A 15,423-nucleotide genomic window follows, 5' to 3' on the forward strand; every position below is an offset into this window, starting at 1 on the left:
TGGTTTTATGACATTATAAAAATGTATAAACTAATTCTATTAGTTCTTACATCATTTTAATCTTGATTGGTTTTAATAATTGAGCTTATGAGATACATTTTGTGATCTATTTCTCAGTTTTTAGAAAATTTACATCAAATTCATATACTAACACATTCATTTGAATTGAAAATTGTCACACTTTTTCTCAAAGTGAATTTTATTTAGATGATTGGTTTGACAGTGAGGATCGACTTTACTAATTAGATTACGTGGTCAATAGCACATTTTCTGCATATTGAATAAGTTATATCTGCAGCTGCAAGGTACAGCAAAAATATATAAAATACATGATGAAATGAAAGTATTTTATAAAAAGTATTTTACGTTAAATTAATACTGTTTCCATTTTGCTAGTCCTTTAAGGGTTATTTCAGGTAAGGCAAGATGCTTCTAAATGAGAACAAAACAAATATGGATTTGGTAAATCTTCGTATTGCTTTTTTGGTTTATTTCCCAGACATTGTGAAAGTGAATGGCTATGATGGCTGTGTAATAAATTATTTTCCTTTTATCTCAGATTTTAGATTCTCTTTTGGAGTAAAACAGCCTCTACACTGTTTACAAGTTATTTTGAGTTGCAAAAATTCTTCTATGTTTTTCCTTATATTAGCATCTGTAGTAGAAACCTTAGCCACAGACAGTAACTGCTCCAGGTCAATATATTCTTTTAAAAGTCAGGTTGAAAACAATTCTTTGTTTTCAGAAATTTTAAAGGAGGAACTAGTGAAGTTGTCAGTGGATAGATCATTACAAATAATTTTTATGATAGATTTCTATGTAATTTTTGGCATCTAACTTGGAATGAGTTTAAAGAATTGGGTGATATTGCTATACCTAGCTTTTTCCATTCCCATATACTTACTCATGTGAACAAAGTTTCTCAGTGCTTACGTCAATACAAGTGAAAATAGGGATAGAATTGATGCTGTCTCATTCAAGCAATAAGTAATAGTCATACATGGATACATTAGGTAAATGGGGAAAACTTATGTCAAGAGATGTGTTAAATTTTTTGTTGTTTATAAGCATTCACCAAAATTCATGATATATTTAGTTTGTTTTGCTCACTTGTGTACCAAAAAATTGAAGTTTAAAAAAAATTAAAATTCAATCTACAAATATTTTGTTGCAGAGAAATATGATAGATGATCAAGAAATAAATGTCTTTTAAGCATAAAAACATTAGGATATGGTGAAATTTCATGAGGTGAGTAGAATGTAAGTTGAAGGAGAAAAAGAAATGGTATAAACTTTTTGACTTCTAAAGAAGGCCTTATTCGTGAATTTTAAAAACAAATGATGATGGATATGAAATTACTATTCCTTTGGACATTGAAAAGATGATGTAATGGTTTTATTTTAAAATTTCAATGTTCATGGGCTTCCCTGGTGGCGCAGTGGTTGAGAGTCTGCCTGCCGATGCAGCGGACACGGGTTCGTGCCCCGGTCCGGGAAGATCCCACATGCCGCGGAGCGGCTGGGCCCATGAGCCATGGCCGCTGAGCCTGCGCGTCCGAAGCCTGTGCTCCACAATGGGAGAGGCCACAACAGTGAGAGGTCCACTTCAAATTAAAAAAAAAAAAAAAAAAAAAAAAATTTCAATGTTCATGATACACTTTGCCACCTTCTAAATTTATGATGAAAAATTTTAGATGTCAACCAAAGATGTGTGAGAGAGAACATGATTTTGTAAATTCTCTTAGGTGGCTCATAAGCAAAAGTTTGAAGACTGTGTTATATTTGTACACTAATGTTTTCTAAAGCTGTGTTGACAAGTGCTAACTGGAGAATTAAGGTAATTGTCTGAGAGTAATTACCATTTCCTGATATCTCTTTTTGTGAGAACTCATTGTAGAAAAAGAGTTTTATACCTGTTGCTTATCTGTGTAATTGTCTCATTTTCATAAGTGTGTGGATATTTACGTAGATTTAATCTAAATTATGGATACGGGAAAGCAAAGCTGTCTTCTGGTGGCACATACTACTACAAATGACCTTCATCCTTCCTTGTTGTTTCTATCACCCAATTCTCATACGTTTGTTGTATATCCTTTCAGACAAAGAAGTTGATAAATAAGGGAGAAATAAAACTTAGCAGTGTAGGAAACTGTTATCTCTTTATCAAAATAGTTTAAATGCGTTTTCCCTCACATCAACACATCTAAAAATGTCAACATTTTGTGAAAGGATTTAGTAGCATGTACGTATCATATGAAGACCCATTGCCAAAGGATTACTGAACCCTAGGTCCTCTATTTTTTGGGCTTCCCAGCTTTATTTCAAGCCTAAAATGATATTTATCCATTTATCCTCCACTCTTTATACTAATACTTCAGTTGTCTGAAGTAGTACATGTACATATATTGAAAACTGGAGGTTATAACTTCTGTTCTCAAGTCATACATATTTTTAAAAAAGAAGAAAAAGCATCTATTATATTTACCCAGATATTTACCATTTCTGTGTTCTTCCTTCATTCTTGAAGTTCCAAGTGTCCCTCTAGTATAATTTCCTTTCAGCCTAAAGAACTTCTTTTATCACTTTTTTTAGAGCAGATCTGCTTGTGACAAATTCTTTTATTTTTGCTTCATGTGAGAATGTCTTCATTTATTTATTTTTTTGCGGTACGCAGGCCTCTCACTGTTGTGGCCTCTCTCGTTGCGGAGCACAGGCTCCGGACACGCAGGCTCAGCGGCCATGGCTCACGGGCCCAGCCGCTCCGCAGCATGTGGGATCTTCCCGGACCAGTGCACGAACCCGTGTCCCCTGCATCGGCAGGTGGACTCTCAACCACTGCACCACCAGGGAAGCCCAAGAGAATGTCTTTATTTCACTGTCATTCCTTAAAGGTATTTTCACTGAATATAGAATTCTGGATTGATAGTTGTTTTCATTCAGCTCTTAAAAATGTTATTCCACTATCTTCTGCTCTCCATAGTTTCTGATGAGAAATCAGCAATAATTCAAATGGTTGTTCCCTTATATGTAATGTGTGAAGTTTTAAGATTTAAGAAAAAAAAAAACCTTTGGTCTTTAGAAGTTTGATTTGATGAATCTGCCTTTTTTTTTTTTTCTTTTGCATTTATCCTGTTTGGGTTTCCTGAGCTTCTTGAATCTGTACATTTGTGTCTTTCACCAAATTAGGGAAGTTTTGGCCATTATTTTTTCAAAAATTCTTTTTATACTAATTTGCTTCTCCTGTCCTTCTAGGGCTCCAGTGACTCAAATGTTAGATTATTTGCTAATGCTCTGTTTTTTTATTCCCCTCTCACATGAGATAACGTCTATAATCTATTTTCAATCTAATCTTCAATTTCACTGGCCCTTTCCTTTCTCACTGTCTCTATTCTGTTATCAAGCCATTGCAGTGACATTTTTATTTCAGATGAAATGTTTATTTTATTTTCAGCCCTAAAATTTCGATTTGAGTTTTTGCTATTGATTCTGTTATTTTGCAAGAACTGTGTTTCTATTCACTTAAGGAATGTTTATCTTTGTGAAGCATGGATATGATGACTACTTTAAAGTAATTGATATTTCCAATATCTAGGTTGTTTTGGGGTTGGCATATCTTAATTTTCTTTTCCCTTGAGAATTGATCACAGTTTCCTGGTTTTTTGTATGTTGAGTAACTTTGGATTGTATCTTGTATTTCGAATATTAGGTAGTGAGTCTGTCAGCCCTGTTAAAATTCTCTGGAGAATGTTGATGTTTTGTCAGTTTGTTTGTTTTAGTAGGCAGTCAGCTTGGCTATATTTGGATTGCAAGTTATGTGTGGCTTCTATGTCAGTACAATTTTCAAAGCCCTTGCAATGCTGCTTTGGGTCAGTTCTTTTTTTTTAAAATTATTGGTTGATTGATAGATTGATTGAGTTTTGGCTGTGTTGGGTCTTCACTGCTGTGCACGGGCTTTCTCTAGTTGCGACAAGCGGGGGCTACTCTTCGTTGCGGTGCGCAGGCTTCTCATTGTTGTGGCTTCTCTTGTTGTAGGGCACGGGCTCTAGGCACGCAGCCTTCAGTAGTTGCAGCACGTGAGCTCAGTAGTTGTGGCTCATGGGCTCTAGAGCACAGGCTCAGTAGTTGTGGTGCACGGGCTTAGTTGCTCCGTGGCATGTGGGATCTTCCCGGGCCAGGGCTCGAACCCGTGTCCCCTGCATTGGCAGGTGGATTCTTAACAACTGTGCCAGCAGTGAAGTCCCCTGGGTCAGTTCTAAGCATGTGCAGATTAGGGAGTGAGCCCCATAATGGGTCAGTTTATATAGAGAATTATGTTTCCCTTTCTCTCTGTTTCTACCCTCTGAGATTTCCTTCACACCCTCTGGCTCTCAGGGGCCTCTTTTTTTCCTCATCCTCTGGCTGCTATAAAGACATGTTTCTTTTAGGAGTTTAGTTATGTGCATTGCCATGACGGGGCCACCCATGGGGCCAAATAGGGAGGAAAAAGGGAGAGAGAAAAATGGTAGGGGTTCCTCTGCAGTCTTTAGATGACAAGGCCCCTCCCCCACTTCCTGTGTTCAGAATGATAAGTTACCTCTTGAGGTTTCAGATGCTTGCTCCACCACCAGCACTGTAGTGCAGCCCCATGACTGGGGCTAACCTTGCAGCAAGGCTAGAAAAGAAAAAAGAGAGGAAAAAGTGCATTTTCCCTATACTTTCTGGCTCTCAGGTTCCCCTTTTCTTGGTCCTCAAGACAGGAAGACAGTGTTTCTCTTGGAGTTTTTTGCTGCCTGTGCTGCTGCACAGTTCCTCACTTGGGCCACCCTCGGGTGAAATCTGGGAATTACAAGAGGAAAAACAAAAGGAAACTAATCACCTATTACCCAGAGATGATCTGTTTACATTCCAGAGTAAAAATCTTTCCCATCCTCTTGAGAAGAGATTGCCATCAGTCCCTTCATAAACTCTGAGTCTCATAATTTTGGGGTCTTCACCTCTGGTTTTAGCGCTGCTGCATCTGCAGGGTAACGTCAGGCCCTCATTGTGTTGTTCTGTGGGGAACTGGGCATCAGAACTGGTGCTAAGATGCTCTCTGAGTAATAAATGGCCTGTTGTCGAATCCAGAGACCTTGTATTTCCATGTACAGAAATCAACTCAAAATGTATCATAGATCTAAATGTAAGAACAAAAACTATAAAATTTCTTTGAGAAAACATACAAGAAGATTACTGTGACATTAGGTTAGGCAAAGTCTTCTTGGACAGGACATGAAAAATACAAGCCATAAAATAAAAAGTTGATAAATTGTACTTCATCGAAGATGTAAAACTTCTGATCTTTGAAATACACTGTTAAAAATATGAAGAGGTAAGCCACAACTGGGAGAAAATATTTGCAAAAATTATACCTGATAAAGGACTCATGTCCAGTCAGAAAATATAAAGAACTCCTACAACTAAAAATTAAGACAAACAACCCAATTAAAAATGGGCAAAAGATGTGAACAGACTCTTCACCAAAGAAGATATACAGATGGGAAATGAGCATGTGAAAAGATGCTTAACATCGGGGAAATGCGAACTAAAGGCAACTTACTGACTAGAATGGCTAAAATTAAAAACAGACAATAAAAGTGTTGGTGTGGATGTGGAGCTAGTGGAATTGGAACATGGTACAGGCACTTTGGAACACAATATGGCAAATTATTATGTTAAGTATATCCTTACCAGAATTCCCCAAAATTCCACTCCACCCAAGAGAAATGAAAAAATATGTTTACACAAAGACTTGTATTCAAATGTTCATAGCAGCCTTATTTATAATAGTCCAAACTGAGAAATGTGAAGGAATGTGTGTGTAAATGCAGAAGATATTCTTGAAGCCAGTCTGACTGAAAAAGTGTTCTTCTCTAGCTATTTCTTTTTTTTTTTTTTTTTTTTTTTGCGGTACGCGGGCCCCTCACCGTTGTGGCCTCTCCCATTGCAGAGCACAGGCTCCAGACGCGCAGGCTCAGCGGCCATGGCTCACAGGCCCAGCCGCTCCGCGGCATGTGGGATCCTCCCAGACGGGGGCACGAACCCGTGTCCCCTGCATCGGCAGGCAGACTGTCAACCACTGCGCCACCAGGGAAGCCCTTCTCTAGCTATTTCTAATTTTATTAATTGAATTGCTTTTCTTTCTTTCTTAGCCAATTTCTCTTAATCAAACACTGTATTATCAGCACATCATGGTTTCTTCCCACTACTTGCTTGTTCAGTACTTTTCCCTATTTCTTTTTCTTAAAACTTTACTAATGGGGAAATTACCTCATCCCTTCACAGTGAATCTTGTCTGCTATCTGCTCATAGGAATTCTAGAAGCCCATCATCATCATCATCATTGTCATCATAGCAGCAGCAGCAGCATATAAGCATCACCATCACCATCATCATCATCCTTAAGTGATTTTTCAATCCCACTCACTGCCCATCTAAAACAGGGCAGATGCCACATAGCTTAGCTTTAGCAGACCTATTTTACTGTTCCAAAATAATCTCATTCCCAAGCCTGTTACAGTGGTTCTTATGGTGTGAGGTGCTATAGCAGAGTGGTTAAGAGCATATTCTGTGAAGCTAGATTCCCTGGATTCAAATTTTGGCTCAGCCGTTTACTGGCTGTGCAACCTCAGGCAAGTTATTTAACCCTTCTGTGCCTAAATCTTGGGCAAGTTATTTAACCTCTATGTGCCTTAATTTCCTCCTCGGTCAAATCAGACTGATGCTAGTACCTGTTTCATAGGATTGTTCTGAGTATTTTTTTTAAAAAATTTAAATTAAAAATTTTTTTAACATCTTTATTGGAGTATAATTGCTTTACAATGGTGTTTTAGTTTCTGCTTTATAACAAAGTGAATCAGCTATACATATACATATATCCCCAAATCTCTTTCCTCTTGCGTCTCCCTCCCTCCCACCCCTTGTTCTGAGTATTAAATGTAGTATTATAGGTAAAGCACTTAGAACAGTGCCTGATAAATAGTTAGCTCTTAGTAAATGCTGATTGTTATTATAATTATATTGTTATTCCTCTTTCCTGGAATGTCCTGTTCCCTCCTTTCTATTTAACCAAGCCATCTATCCTGAAGGCTCAGATTAAGTTCCATGTCTGACTTAAAATCATCCTTTATTTTTTTTAATTTTTATTGGAATAAAGTTGATTTAAAATGTTGTGCTAGATTCTGCTGTACAGCAAAGTGAGTCAGTTATACATATACATGTATCCACTCTTTTAAAAATTCTTTTCCCATATAGGTCATTAAGAATATTGAGAAGAGTTCCCTGTGCTCTGTAATAGGTCCTTATTAGTTATCTCTTTTATATATAGTAGCATGTATATGCATCCTGACTGTTTTTTGTTCTTACTGATATTCCTCCGCTCTACATTTGTATGGTACTTATAATCTGACCCATGTCATTTAACCCAATTATGTATTGAAGTCTTTTGGCCTCCCCCTCTCTAGCTGCAGTTTAGCTTCTCTGAGAGCAGGAAGTGTGTCTTGTTTGCACTCTCTTTGAGTTCCAGACCCACATCTTTAAGGATGGGCTGGGAACTTTTAACCTGAGTGTCCCACCACTACTTCAAAGCCCATGTGCTGGGTATTCCCACTTGCACCTCCATATGTACTGTCCATTCTTTTCCACCCTGCCCTGTGCTGTAGGAGCTGACCTTCTAGGACTGCGTTTCATTGGGCCCAGGCATTGGGAGGCACCACCAAGAGATTGGAGGGCGGGGGTATTTATTCCCTTGAGTTTCCCCAGCCTGGGTGGCTACGTCTTCTACCCAAAGCCATTGGGCAGCCCTTCTCTACAGTCACAGCTCTTGCTGAGCTCTGCTAACTGCTCTCCTGCTCTGGACCCTTCAGGCCTATGGGCAGTAATAGCCTTCTGTTTTGGCAGTTGGGATGCTTCACCATCCATTGTTAGTTTCCTTAACAGCCCACGTATCTTTAATTTCTTCTTTTCTCATCCTTATATTATTTTTTTTCTGTTTAATAGAAATGATAACGGGAATCTCATTTTGCACCTGATTTCAGAAAGAGGAAGCTTCCAATTTTTTTACCATTAAATATAATGCTTGCTGAGGTTTACTGTAGACATTATTTATCAGATTATGGCTTTTTGCTCCCCCCCCCCTTTTTTTTTTGACATCTTTATTGGAGTAAAATTGCTTTACAGTGTTGTGTTAGGTTTTTTTTTATTTTAATATCTTTATTGGAGTATAATTGCTTTACAATGGTGTGTTAGTTTCTGCCCCATAACAAAGTGAATCAGTTATACATATACACATGCTCCCATATCCCCTCCCTCTTGTGTCTCCCTCCCACCCTCCCTATCCCACCCCTCTAGGCTGTCACAAACCACCGAGCTGATCTCCCTGTGCTATGCGGCTGCCTCCCACCAGCTATACATTTTACGTTTGGTAGTGTATATATGTCCATGCCACTCTCTCACTCTGTCACAGCCTCCCCCTCCCCCTCCCCATATCCTCAAGTCCATTCTCTAGTAGGTCTGTGTCCTTATTCCCATCTTACCCCTAGGTTCTTCATGACCTTTTTTTCCCTTAGATTCCGTATATATGTGTTAGCATACAGTATTTGTTTTTCTCTTTCTGACTTACTTCACTCTGTATGACATACTCTAGGTCCCTCCACCTCACTACAAATAACTCAATTTCATTTCTTTTTATGGCTGAGTAATATTCCATTGTATATATGTGCCACATCTTCTTTATCCATTCATCTGTTGATGGACACTTAGGGTGCTTCCACGTCCTGGCTATTGTAAATAGAGCTGCAATGAACATTTTGGTACATGACTCATTTTGAATTATGGTTTTCTCAGGGTATATGCCCAGTAGTGGGATTGCTGGGTCATATGATAATTCTATTTTTAGTTTTTTAAGGAACCTCCATACTGTTCTCCATAGTGGCTGTATCAATTTACATTCCCACCAGTTGTGTTAGTTTCTGCTGTATAACAAAGTGAATCAGCTATATGTATACATATTTCCCCATATCCCCTCCCTCTTGCATCTGCCTCCCACCCTCCTTATCCAACCCCTCTAGGTGGTTGCAAAGCACCGAACTGATCTCCCTGTGCCATGCAGCTGCTACCCAGTAGCTATCTATTTTACACTTTGTAGTGTATATATGTTAGTGCCACCCTCTCACTTCATCCCAGCTTCTCCTTCCCCCTCCTTGTGTCCTCAAGTCCATTCTCTATGTCTATGTCTTTATTCCTGTCCTGCTCCTAGGTTCATCAGAACCAGTTTTTTTTTAATATTACATATATATGTGTTAGCATACTGTATTAGTTTTTCTCTTTCTGACTTACTTCACTCTGTATGACAGACTCTAGGTCCATCCACCTCACTACAAATAACTCAATTTCGTTTCCTTTTATGGCTGAGTAATATTCCATTGTATATATGTGCCACATCTTCTTTATCCATTCATCTGTTGATGGATACTTAGGTTGCTTCCATGTCCTGGCTATGGTAAATAGTGCTGCAATGAACATTGTGGTACATGACTCTTTTTGAATTATGGTTTTCTCAGGGTATATGCCCAGTAGTGGGATTGCTGGATCATATGGTAGTTCTGTTTTTAGTTTTTTAAGGAACCTCCATACTGTTCTCCATAGTGGCTGTATCAACTTACATTCCCACCAACAGTGCAGGAGGGTTCCCTTTTCTCCACACCCTCTCCAGCATTCATTGTTTGTAGATTTTTTGATGATGGCCATTCTGACTGGTGTGAGGTGATACCTCATTGTAGTTTTGATTTGCATTTCTCTAATGATTACTGATGTTGAGCATCTTTTCATGTGTTTGTTGGCAATCTGTATGTCTTCTTTGGAGAAATGTCTATTTAGGTCTTCTGCCCATTTTTAGATTGGGGTGTTTGTGATTTTGATATTGAGCTGCATGAGCTGCCTGTATATTTTGGAGATTAATCCTTTGTCAGTTTCTACATTTGCAAATATTTTCTCCCATTCTGAGGGTTGTCTTTTGGTCTTGTTTATGGTTTCCTTTGCTGTGCAAAAGCTTTTAAATTTCAATAGGTCCCATTTGTTTATTTTTGTTTTTATTTCCATTTCTGTAAGAGGTGGGTCAAAAAGGATCTTGCTGTGATTTATGTCATAGAGTGTTCTGCCTATGTTTTCCTCTAAGAGTTTTATACTGTCTGGCCTTACATTTATGTCTTTAATCCATTTTGAGTTTATTTTTGTGTATGGTGTTAGGAAGTGGTCTAATTTCATTCTTTTACATGTAGCTGTCCAGTTTCCCCAGCACCACTTATTGAAGACGCTGTCTTTTCTCCATTGTATATTCTTGCCTCCTTTATCAAAGATAAGGTGACCATATGTGCATGGGTTTATCTCTGGGCTTTCCATCCTGTTCCATTGATCTGTATTTCTGTTTTTGTGCCAGTACCATACTGTTTTGATTATTGTAGCTTTGTAGTACAGTCTGAAGTCTGGCAGCCTGATTCCTCCAGCTCTGTTTTTCTTTCTCAAGATTGTTTTGGCTATTCAGGGTCTTTTGTGTTTCCATACAAAGTGTGGAATTTTTTGTTCTAGTTCTGTGAAAAATGCCAGTGGTAGTTTGATAGGGATTGCATTGAATCTGTAGATTGCTTTGGGTATTATAGTCATTTTTACAGTGTTGATTCTTCCAATCCAAGAACATAGTATATCTCTCCATCTGTTTGTATCATCTTTAATTTCTTTCATCGGTGTCTTTTAGTTTTCTGTGTACAGGTCTTTTGTCTCCTTAGGTAGTTTTATTTCGTAGGTATTTTATTCTTTTTGTTGCAGTGGTAAATGGGAGTGTTTCCTTAATTTCTCTTCCAGATTTTTCATCATTAGTGTTCCATGTAGCCTAACTTTTTATTGTCACAGTAGGCCCTGGGCTATCCATTTTCAGAGAACCAACCTTTGGCTTAGATAATCTTGTCTACTGTATGTTTGTTTTCTATTTTATTGTTTTCATCTATGTTTATTATCTTCTTTTCTGTTTGGGTTGAATTTGTTGCTTGTTTTTTGGTTTTTACTACTTATAAATGTGGATGCTTAGCATATTGATTTTAATCTACTTCATTATTTTTTTAATAAATTTATTTATTTTCTTTTTGGCTATATTGGGTCCTTGTTGCTGCGCACGGGCTTTCTCTAGTCGCGGCGAGTGGGAGCTACTCTTCGTTGTGGTGCACGGGCTTCTCATTGCAGTGGCTTCTCTTGTTGCAGAGCATGGGGTCTAGGTAGGCGGGCTTTATTAGTTGTGGCACATGGGGTCAGTAGTGGTGGCTTGCAGGCTCGAGAATGCAGGCTCAGTAGTTGTGGTGCACAGGCTTAGTTGCTCCATGGCATGTGGGATCTTCTCGGTCCAGGGCTCGAACCTGTGTCCCCTGCATTGGCAGGTGGATTCTTAACCACTGCTCCACCAGGGAAGCCCTTTAGCATATTGATTTTAAACCTGTCTTCTTTCCTACTATGTGCATTTAAAGAAATGATGACTTCTGAGGAGGGTGAGAACCCTGTGAGCTAGCATAGCTAGAGAAAGAATCACAGAGAAGATGGGACCTGCATTTTCAGAAAGAGGAAGGGAAGTGCAGAGCAGGCTGATACAATATTGTAAACAAAAACTTAGTGGCAAGATGTATTAAAAGTTTTTTTAATAGAAAATTTCAAACATATACACAAGCAGAAAGAGCGACAAAATGAACCCCTATGTACCCATCACCCGATTTCATGGCCCATCTTCCCCTCCTTTAATATTATTTTGAAGCAAATCATAGATGGCATATGATTTCACATGCATGTATTTCAGCATACATGTCTAAAAGATTGGGACTTTCTTTTGCTTATTTAAAATAAAATCAGCCTTTTTCGGGACCTTGTAATGCAGTGCGAATAAGCAGTAACATTATCATGGTAATTTGGCCTGATGACTCATGAATATCCAAATCTGGGGCAATATGGCCTTCTGACTCTTAAACCCAAACTCAAATCCTGGAACTGTTATAACTCTGAGAGAGCAAAAAGTCACACCTGTCAATACCAGAGAAAAAGGATCCAAAGATGTTGTCATCACAGAGGTTATTGAAAAACATGTTTCCATTAGTGACCAGGAATCTTATCATTTAGATCACTTGCACAGGAAATCAACACAGTCTAGCATAGCCCATGGGCCATTTAGAAGGGCTCTTGTTTAAGGGGCATAATGCCTTGTGTAAATTGCAGGCACGCACTCTTTCTCTTTTTCTTAATTGGTTAATGTATTTTTTTTAAAATAAATAAATTTATTTATTTATTTATTTGGCTGCATTGGGTCTTTGTTGTTGCGAGCAGGCTTTCTCTAGTTGTGGCGAGTGAGGGCTACTCTTCATTGTGGTGCGCAGGTTTCTCATTGCAGCAGCTTCTCTTGTTGTGGAGCACAGGCTCTAGATGTGCGGACTTCAGTAGTTGTGGCTCGCGGGCTCTAGAGCACAGGCTTAGTAGTTGTGGCACACAGGCTTAGATGCTCCACGATATGTGGGATCTTCTTGGCCCAGGGCTCAAACCCATGTCCCCTGCATTGGCTGGCAGATTCTTAACCACTGCGCCAGCAGGGAAGCCCTAGGCACACACTCTTACGTTAGCTTGGCTCATTGTCTGCTGCATTGACCCACTCCTTCTCACTCTAGCTTTTGGAAGTTCCCCTTTGTATCCCACCATTGGGGTGGATTTTGCGATCCTCGAAGAGGCATGCTCTTTTTCTGCTCCAGGGGGCAGCATGGTTAAAAACAAAAGTTTCGGAATCAGATAGAACTAGGTCTGAATCCTATGTCCCGTACTTAAGAGATCTAGATACTCTTTCAGCTATTTTCCTCATCAATAAAACAGGTTGGTAATGGCTATTTAGCAAGACCATCGTGAGCATTAATAAATATAATGTGTGAACCACATGGTGTTTGCCATTACTCATTCCTCTCAGTTTAAGGTTGAACCTGCCTTCCTAGGAGTTACCTAAACCTTGGTATGTATCTCTGGACTTGGTCAACAGAAATTAAACTCTACTTGGACATTTGTTATCATTATATCCGAATCTCCGAGTTGTCTGCTCTTAGAATGTTTTCCATATTTCTTAATTTCTGAATCCAGAAGTTCTCTCAAAGTTTCTAGTTTCCTCCACTATTCTGCCCTGGGTGGCAGGAGTTCTTGTCCTCGGCCATACATCAGAATGTTAGAAATTCTTATTTAACTGAAACATTTTGCCTTGAACCGTCTACTTGACAGCATTAGTATTCTTGGAACTCCACATTTATATTTCATCATATCCTCTCCAACCCATTTTGAGTTCTTAACTGAGTCATAATAATTTGGAGAGAATATATTATTTTCCAATAGCACCGTGGGGAATCAGAGTTACTAGTGAGAAAAGGGTTTGAAAGAGAGTTTAGAAACCCGAAAGGAAATACTCATTTGCTTCACAAATTTGCCTGCAGTTAGCTTTCCCAGTGACGAGACTGACGCTTCATTGTGGCAGCCTCGTATCTATTTAGTCTCTGTGGCTTCATTTTCCCATCTTCAGAGTGATAGATAATAGTGCCAGTGGTCAGTATCCTCTGAGTGGATTCTGAATAAGTATTCGTGTGACTTATTAATGATAGCATCGTAGTACCTACCCCACACGGTTAAGGAGATAGGAGAGTATTTGTGTTGCGGTTAAACACAAGAGTTTTAGAGCCAGACAACCTAGGTTTGAAGCCCAGCTTTACTACTTATTACCCACATGACTTTGGGCAAGTTACTTAACCTTTTATACCTTTACTTTCTCCATCTGTAAAATGGCAATAATAATAACATCTGTTTCATAGGGCTGTTAGAGGATTAAATGAAATACATTCTGGTATTTAAGCACTCTATAAAAATCTTTTTATGGTTATTCTTAAAAGTACTAATGGTGATTAAAGTATTGAAATAAGTAGGTGTGAAAGCTCCAGCACAGTAGGTGCTTAATAAATGTGAGAAGCTGATAATTTTTTTTCTCTCTTTCAACACTTCCTTCTCTGTCAACTGAATAGAAAAGACGAAAAGTAAATGGTAAAGTGGTTAAGGACCTGGACTCTGGAATCAGACTGTCAGGGTTCAAATCCTAAATCTAAACTTTACTAGCTATGTGGCCTTAGGCAAGTTACTTAACTTCTCTGTGCCTCAGTTCCCTCATCTATAAAGTTAGATAATAGTAGAACCTACCTCATAAAATTATTATGAGGATTAAATGGTTTGATATAGTGAAGTATTTAATAACAGTCTCAATACACAGTCAGTGCTATATACATGTATATTAAATAAAATATTTTTTATTAAAAAAATTTTAATCCCAAATTCCACATGCATAAGTTCTCATTATGTAAATACATATGGTGGGTGATTGACATTGAGGTTGGATGAACTGTGGATAAGTTATATTGTTACAAATAGAGTTTTTAAACTCAGAGGAGAGAAACATGAAAACCAATATATACAGTTATATTAATAATTATTTAATACTTACTACACATTGGTTACTGGTTTAAATACTCAACATGAATTATCTCCTTTAATTCTTACCCCAATCCTTTGAGGTAGGAGCTATTTTATTCTTATGTTACAGATGAGAGAAATGAGGCACAGAGAGACTACATAACTTGCCTAAGGTCACAGAGTAGAGCTGGGTTAACTCTGAATCTGTCTCCACAGCCCTTGCATGTCACTCTCATGCCCAATCACCCTCCCAGTGAGACGGGCAGTATGGTGCTCTGCAGGTCATGGGCTTAAGCCAGTGGTTCTTCACACTCTGAGTCACTCATCCTTTTTTTTTTTTTTGGCGGTACGCGGGCCTCTCACTGCTGTGGCCTCTCCCGTTGCAGAGCACAGGCTCCAGACGTGCAGGCTCAGCGGCCATGGCTCACGGGCCCAGCCACTCTGCGGCATGTGGGATCCTCCCGGACCGGGGCACAAACCCGTGTCCCCTGCATCGACAGGCGGACTCTCAACCACTGCGCCACCAGGGAAGCCCTACTCATCCTTTTGAGATACAAGTGGACTTTCTCCTGGTGGAGGCCGGGGAGTTTAAAACATAGTGTCAGTTTTCTGCATAGCCTAATGCTAGTCCAAAAACTCTAGTAACATAAAATAAGTTTTCCCCCCTAAAATTTATTTGGCTCTTTATCCCAAGTTGCTTTTATACAAAAATGAACATGTAATAAATGTAGGCACTCCTGGGTCTTGCTAGTAATACAAAAATAAACACATTGACAAATAAATGTGGAAGTACAGTTGACCCTTGAACAATGCAGAGGTTAGGGGTGCGACCTTCCTCACAGTGGAAAATCCATGCATAACTTTATGGTCAGCCCTCCAAATCCCCAGTTCCCTATT

The 15,423-nt window shown here is 38.9% G+C and overlaps 1 long non-coding RNA gene across 1 annotated transcript in view; it reads left to right on the top strand.

Moving 5' to 3' along the window:
• LOC109551638 (uncharacterized) overlaps positions 1 to 15,423 on the top strand; it is a 32,471-nt gene that overhangs the window by 3,935 nt on the left and 13,113 nt on the right. The window lies entirely within an intron of this gene.

Source organism: Tursiops truncatus, chromosome 9, assembly GCF_011762595.2.
Source record: "Tursiops truncatus isolate mTurTru1 chromosome 9, mTurTru1.mat.Y, whole genome shotgun sequence".
Taxonomy (NCBI): domain Eukaryota; kingdom Metazoa; phylum Chordata; class Mammalia; order Artiodactyla; family Delphinidae; genus Tursiops; species Tursiops truncatus.